Source organism: Curcuma longa, chromosome 17, assembly GCF_044706935.1.
Source record: "Curcuma longa cultivar G26 ecotype Majalengka, Jawa Barat chromosome 17, ITB_CL_G26_1.1, whole genome shotgun sequence".
In the NCBI taxonomy this organism is placed as follows: domain Eukaryota; kingdom Viridiplantae; phylum Streptophyta; class Magnoliopsida; order Zingiberales; family Zingiberaceae; genus Curcuma; species Curcuma longa.
The window spans coordinates 6,802,377-6,810,349 of record NC_133877.1 but is presented as its reverse complement, the minus strand read 5'-3'; positions in this window follow the sequence as shown (position 1 = coordinate 6,810,349).

Below are 7,973 nucleotides of genomic sequence, written 5' to 3'. Positions count from 1 at the left end.
GTACATCGAATGAACGAGAACCCCTATCCTTCTCTGTTTGCTTCAGAACTGTAAATAACCTTGGCAACTATTGATGTGCGTAGGATATATAACTGTTTCTTATACTTTATTCGCACATCTTTCTGCTTTTCATGCTATATCTTGCGTACATTACATCCTTTATCTGTGCATTTGGCATTGTATTCTCTATTTCCTAGTTCGGAGGACTGCTCGTGTATTTGTGTGTTTCAGGATGGAAAACGGAGCAAAACAGGCGAAATGGAGCACTAATTGAAGACATGGCAAGACAGGGTCGTGCCTCATAGGCACGGCCGTGTCTATCACCTCCTGAGACCGTGCCTCAAGGGCACGGGCGTGCCTTCAAACAGAAGATCAACAAGCCCAGGCCGTGCCCCAAAGGCACACCCGTGCCTTCCTCCTGCAGCAGCCAGACATGGCCGTGTCTCCCAGACACGGCCGTGTCTCCTCAACAGAGCCACGCCAAGGCATGGCCGTGTCCCCCAGACACGGTCGTGTCTCCCACCAGAGGAGCACCTGCCCGTGGCCGTGCCTCAGAGGCACGGGCGTGTCTCCCACCAGAGAACAGTCTGCCTCTGGCCGTGCCTCACAGGCACGGCCGTGCCTCCCAACAGAACATCAACTTCTCGTGGCCGTGCCCCATAGGCACGGCCGTGCCTCCACCACAGCAGGGCGGCCACACATGGCCGTGTCTCCCAGACACGGCCGTGTGACGGGGGCGTGCCTGGCTGCTCATAGGGTAATTTCGTGGGGGCCTATAAATAGACCCCCTTAAGAGCCCTGAAAAAGGGGGGAGACCTTGGAGAGCCACCGGAGCGTGCTAGAGCCACCGACGCCTCATTCCGGAGCCAGATTCGACGATCCGTTCATCCGTCCGGACACTCCACCACATCCACGCCTCACCTTCGCAGAGATTGCAGTCCGGAGAAGAAGAAGCTCATCGATAAGTCCTATTTCTTATTTTCTTCTTAGATTCTTGGAATAGGATGTATTATTTACTTTCTTCTCTGTATTGTAACCTCCCCGATATGGAGTAGTCCTCCAGATTCTAGGATGTAGGAGGAATCGGGGTTATTGGATGATTGTACCTTTGGATTTGTTAATCTACCATGTTCTATGATATGCTTGTGCAGTTGCTTTGTGGATTTGTGCCTTATACTTGTTTGATGATATGTTTGTGAATGGTATGAATCTATAAGGGTAGAGATTATTTGTGGTTTGAGGAATTCTTAGGATCGTACACCCGGGACGCCTCGTGACAGGAGGAAAGTCTTAACCGGACCTTCCGAGGAATTGCTTAGGCTATGAAGAATCTTTATGAGGGATAACTAACGGTTACTCATTGTTGGGGAGAGGTCTTTAAAAGGATACCCTGTGACAGAGGGTAGGACTCTAGTAGTACGCTGGGGCGCCTGAGTGACAGCGGGAAAGCCATAAACCAGGCTATCTAGAATCATCTCAAACCGACATTAGTAACATTAGAACACCATTGATTTATTCCGAGGAAACCTGACGAGGTCTAATTGGATAATTTGGTTAGAATCCCTACAATTGTGCAATTATTGAGGAATGGTAGAGGATCCAAGTCAATCAATCAATATCTCAAGGAATCCGAAGTCCTAGGATCGCCTTCCCACATTCTGTCACAGTCGAATTCTATCTCCGAATTAAGGATTAGGAGCTCTAGAACACTCTTTCTCCCCCACACCAAACCATTTCCTATGAACCTTATTAGCCATAATTGGTACCGGATCTAACAAAGGTATCTCCAGGACTATCCCCAACATGCTCGGAAATCTCCGGCTCTACTGGCTCAACAGGTCGTCTCAATGATCGACCTAGTCCTCGGTTACTAGGGTCCATAATATACCTAGTATACATACAACTACTATAAATTTCTAGAACAAGAAATAACTGTGCTAGAAATTTACTTACAATTGCTTGGAGAGTTCGTGCCGCTGTCTGTCCATCTCACAACTTAGGTCAGGTAACCAAATTAGACACTACCCAACAAATGACAACTCGAAAACTAGACTTAAACCCTAAAACTAAATGCTTAGCCTAATATGCTCTGATACCAAACAATTGGTATCAGATAGACCTACAAATGCGATGATGACTCTCGGAAACACCGACAAATCCGACGAAAATCCGATGGACTCCGAAAAATCGACTCAAATGCAACGGAAATCCGAATGAAATGAACCTACGCTCTGATACCACTAAATTGGTATCAGATAGACGCCAAATCGGGATACCACTAAATTGTCACGTCCCGGGAAGCCGTCCGAAAAATTTCGACAGCATCTCCCCTGTAACAATGACAATTTCCTAAAATACATGCAAATATACACAACCACATACGGCCGGAATAAGGACTACACGTCCTTAACACATCACACATACACATATCAATGCAAAATAAGGCCTACACGGCCGTAACCACTAACATCACATGCACTAATGTCCACAATAAGCAAAATCGACGAAATGGAAAAACATCGTAAATCCGAACTACGAATACCACGAATACAAATCCAACACAATACAGTCCATGTCCACACTACAAGTCTCAAATGGAAATACAACTATAACCATACCACTAAACAATAAACTCCTGATGTGAGATGACAGCAGTCGACCGAATCTCCAAGCTCCAAGTAACCTATCTGATACCTGGGGAGAAAACAAAATAACCCCAGGGTCTGGGTAGTGAGCATTAGATACTCAGTGGGTACAGGAATGAAGTGCATGTAAAGGTAAACAACAGGAATAATAACAGAGTACGAGCCAAAGTAACATGTACAGAAGAAATGAATAACATGTACATGGTATCAGAGTATCAACAAGGTATCATGTATCCAGGTATAGAACATGGTGTAATAACTGATTCTACTAAGGAAGAATCATGCAGTGCAACAGGTATCATAATCATAACATGTAAGCATGTATGTAATGGCACGCAGTGCAACAATCATAGCAACCAAGTGCAACAGCCACAATCATATGAATAAAGTAAACTATGTAATAGTCCTACCAACAAATGCATGTAATATGCATCAATCAACGCAATCAAAATATCCGTCACTGTCCGCACTCTACATTTCCCAGTCACCCCCTAGGGCAGTGAACTGAGGGGCCAAACAGGACATACCGCCAGCTCCGACAACTGACCACTAAAGATAAGTGGGGAGGGGCAGTGTGGCAGGAGGGCAATGTAGCCAGTCCTGGTCACACCCAACTGTAGTGCAACCTCTTACCTATGTGGCACCACAACACGGTGCAGGTAAGATCCAACAACAACAACACCTACAACTATCATGGATGTATGATGATCATCCCAACATGTAATAGCTAAAGTTAATTAGCATGATCAACAGAATCAACAGAGGTCAATATATGTCCATGATACCATAGTGAAGACTAATCTAACCATGGATAGATCAAATAAGATCATACAACATGTATCAAGCAACGAGTCATACAAGTATCAACATGATGAATGATACAGATAACAAGAGTATCAAACATGGCATCAGTAGATCATCATAAGGTCAACAGCAGGTATCAAGCAATGATTATCAAAGGTATCAACTAGATACTATCTCAAACAACATGGGTATCAACAGGATAAACAAGATAATGACAACACATGCACTAGAATAGAAAAACCTGTATTGACCAAGTACAGGGTACCCACCTGATCAGATGATCGTCAACAACTAGAACCCCCCAGAAATACGAACTCCGTATATAATAGGACCAATAAAAGTCAAGGTCCTGCAATAAATGACAATACACACTTACTACAACGATATGTAAATTATAATAATTAAATTCTATAGTTTAATCCAAATCATCCATTAATCAAGGTCAAATCTAACCAACAAACCCTCCAACAAAGGTATCATCTAGATCTCTCCAACAATTACAATCCATTGCTAATTAGATCACACTTAACCGGATTAAAAAACTTTGATTCAACATCCAACATAATCATGATCACTCTATAAAATCAATAACACTTCTTTTAAAATCCCCTTCTTGATCCACACCTTAATCCAACTCATATTCACTGATCTAACATAACCAAAAGTCATAATTAATCAAACAGTTAAATCAGAACACAATGGACAACACACTAATCGTGTTCAACCTCACACGAACAGAACCTAACTTCTGATCATCATCATCAACAAGAACCGAGCAACTCCACAATTCCATAATCTCATATAAGAGCAGAACAATTGGAAGAGTGACTTCAAAGAAATTACCTCACTTCTGTTCCAAATCAAGCCCTAGAAATCCAGATTAAATCAACTAACCTTACCTTTCTTCTTGCTGCCGCCACCCAAGCGAAATCCCAATCAACCACGTTATGGCAAGAAGCTGTGGAGAAGAAAACCAGTCCAGATCTAAGGAACAATCAAATCAATCACCAAGTATTTAACTACTAATAGAGGAAGAACCCTAACCTTACCTCTTGGCTTCTTCCTCTCCTCAATCCACCGCCGACCAAATCCCAAAAACAGCTCTCCCGATTCAAGATCTAGATCCGGCCAAATCCCAAAAATAGCTCTCCCGATTCAAGATCTAGATCTAGCTCTGAAGATCATGAAAACCTAGATCTAAACTCAAAAACCAAAAGCAAATCGAGATTAAGATCCGATTCTTACCGATTGGGCTTCCTAAATCTCGATTCGTCGCCACAAGCGCCGCCCCTCAACACGTGATTCAAGCTTCCTCCGGCGAAATCTGCAGCTCCTTAACCCAAGCCTCAGTCGCCGGCGTTCCTCCTTGGCTTCCAGCTCCGGCGCTGCGTTGGCAACCCTCGGCGTCAGCGACCCTCGGCGTCGGCGGAGACGGCGCGAACAGAGACGAGGCAGGGAGAAAATCACGAGGAGGAGAAGACGGTTTCGGCACTGTAGCTTCTCTTATAGGATTTTTTTTCTTAACGGGTCAGATCCGTTAGCCCATTAAACCTAACCCACTAGCCCATTAACTTCGGTATTTTACAATATCAACAACAACAAAGTTTGCAGCAACCCTACAATAATTTTCAGCCTCAATTCCATCATTCACAGGATCAATTCAATAACTTTCAGCAAGCACAGTTTCAACCTTTAAACCAAGGATTTTCACAGTCTTATGGCAACTTCCAACAGTCCCTAAATCAGGCTTTTCAAAGCACTAATTTTTAGCAACATTCATGGAACTCTCAAGGGAATTTTTAGCATCAAAACCATCCATTTCAACTCCCAAATCAGTGCCAACAATAATTTTCTCAAAGTGGACAAATTTTAGAGAATTTTCAGCAGCCCACCTATTTTCAAGATTCAAATTCAAACCAAGAAGACTATGGGAGTTCTAGTGGAATTATTCAACAACAACAAGAGCTTGGGGAGGTAATACAACGAATTAAGAACAACTAATCTTGCTACAACAACTAATCTTGCTTTTCAAAACCTTGAAAGATAAGTTGGACAACTTGTAAGTAGCATGAATCAAATACAAGCTTAGAGATCAAGTCAATTACCTTCTCAAGAATTCCCAAACCCTGAAGAAAATTTTAGTGAAATAATCTTGAAGAGTGGAGAGTTTACTTCAAGTTCAAGTCCAATATCTTCATCAATTAATCCTACAATGTTGGTTGAAGAGCAAGAGCAAAACAACAATTTTGAGAACATCACAGAAAACACAAAAACACAGGTTGAGTTTAGTTTGGATGATGGAGAGGATGCATTGGTTACTTAGGAAAATGATATAGAGCCTAGTTCTGATTCACTTACAGTTGAAGATGACCAAATGAGTGTAGGGGATTGCACTGAGCCCCAGGGACCACGATTATTGATAGATGTATCAGAGGATTTAGAGGATAGATGTATGAGTGTAGGGGATTGCATGGAGGCAATACCCCAAGAATCACTTTCTTTTAGTATACATTCACTTGAGTCAGAGCTGAAATCCTCATTCGAAGAGGATAAAGTAGTGGAGCCACATAAGCAGCAATTAAGGCCTATTTGTAATCACTCCAGTCTTTACCATGCTTTAAGTACCTCCTATTCATCCATGGTTAGTATTCATGCCCATCATTCAGAAAATATCATAGAGGTACCGGTATTTGATTTTGTTGGATGTGATTTATTTTTTTATACACTACAAGAAAAACAGTCATAGACATCGGTTTTCCACCGATGTCTATGAGAAAATCGACCGATGTCTATGAAGGCGATGTAAAAGGTCTGACATTTTAGACATCGATTTGTAACCGATGTGGTATATATTAACAACATCGGTTTGTAACCGATGTAATACCGATGTAGTATAACTCAACGACATCGGTTATGCAACAGTGTAAAACCGATGTAATATCTGTTTAACATCAATTTTAACAACGATTTTCGACCGATGTAATATCACTTAACGACAACGCTTTCAAACCGATGTCATTGATTTTAAAACTGTTGTAATAACATTTAATTTTTTATGATGTTTGTAAATGATGATCGAGCAAGAGTGACATCAATCTAATTCCCAATAGTACAAAATTATCATAATATTATAAATTCACCCAACAAATCACAAATAGAAAAGCACCGATGTATTTAATCACCTCAATATTTACAAATAACCAAAAGTAACTAATACAAATATTTTTCTTACAACATATTACACATTCCCTCAGCGTTTTCATCTCCAGAAGGATCACCTTCAGCCCCATCGTCGGTCTTCGCCATATTGTTCATCATCATCCTCTTCGTCCTCATCGAATCACCATGAGCAGGGTTTGCAAGTACTGACTTGGGTTTCCACTCTTTATTAGGTCCCACGGATGGCTGATTGGCTGATATATAAGAATGGTATGAATACAAAATCAAGTAAATGATCACTAGTAGGTGTCGAACCAATGAATTTTGAGGCACCAAAAGAATCTTGTGATTAAAGCTTACACAAAGGATTGCATGGAAGTTGTCCATATCATCTGGATCTGAAACATTGGAAAATGACCATACTCCCTGCACAAGTACAGTAACTGATCGATACAAGTTCCATAAAAAGTGCTAGTATCATGCTATAAATTTGAACCTCACCAATGAACTAAAATTTTACCAAAATGCACTAAAACAACACTTAAAGAAAAACCTGGTTATACACCACCCATACTACAATGGGCTTGAACTTGGATGTAAGATTTGCAGCAGCTTTTTTCAAGCACATGTAATTTTTTTTAACCTGCGATATTTAAAGATGTGACACAGATATTCTCTAGATGACAAAACCTTACACAATTATAAGTTAGACCTTAATCAGACATATTTTCTCAAATTCAAGTTTGAAAGTAAACACAAGGACTTATAAGTTAGGCCTTACAGCATCATAAACTGAATTTGCTCTGACTTCTGAGTTTGTAAAGGTTGCTAGGTACTTGATCCACTCAGCTCTCTTAAGACACCCATATACAAATGTAAGATTTGAGTAAACACTGAGAAGCAATTTGATCTGAAGTCATTCCCTTGAAGCTCTCAAGGAGGCCCAGCAACTACAAGTTACATGAATTAGAAAGGAATTAAGAAACACAGACAGTGAAGGCAAATGTTTAGACTTCTCAACAAGATAGTGAGTTTCAAAGTTCATTGCACGAACATAACATCTTAAGGAAATTTTCCATAATTTGGTTTTGACTCTTAAGAAATTTACCACAAACATCATATTCGATCAAGTCACGTTCATGTGTGATGCTAGGTGGTGTAGGATTAAGGTGGACCGGCAAGAGGGGGGTGAATTGCCTGAAAAATAAAAATCGATCTCTTGCGTTCTTTTCAAGGATAGAAATTAGTGGCAATTAATTAGAACAAACATTAATTGAAATAGTATAATTAAAACTAGTAAAAGACTAACACCAGAGTTTACTTGGTCTCAACCTAGATGGTTGCAGATCCAAGACAGTTGAAGCG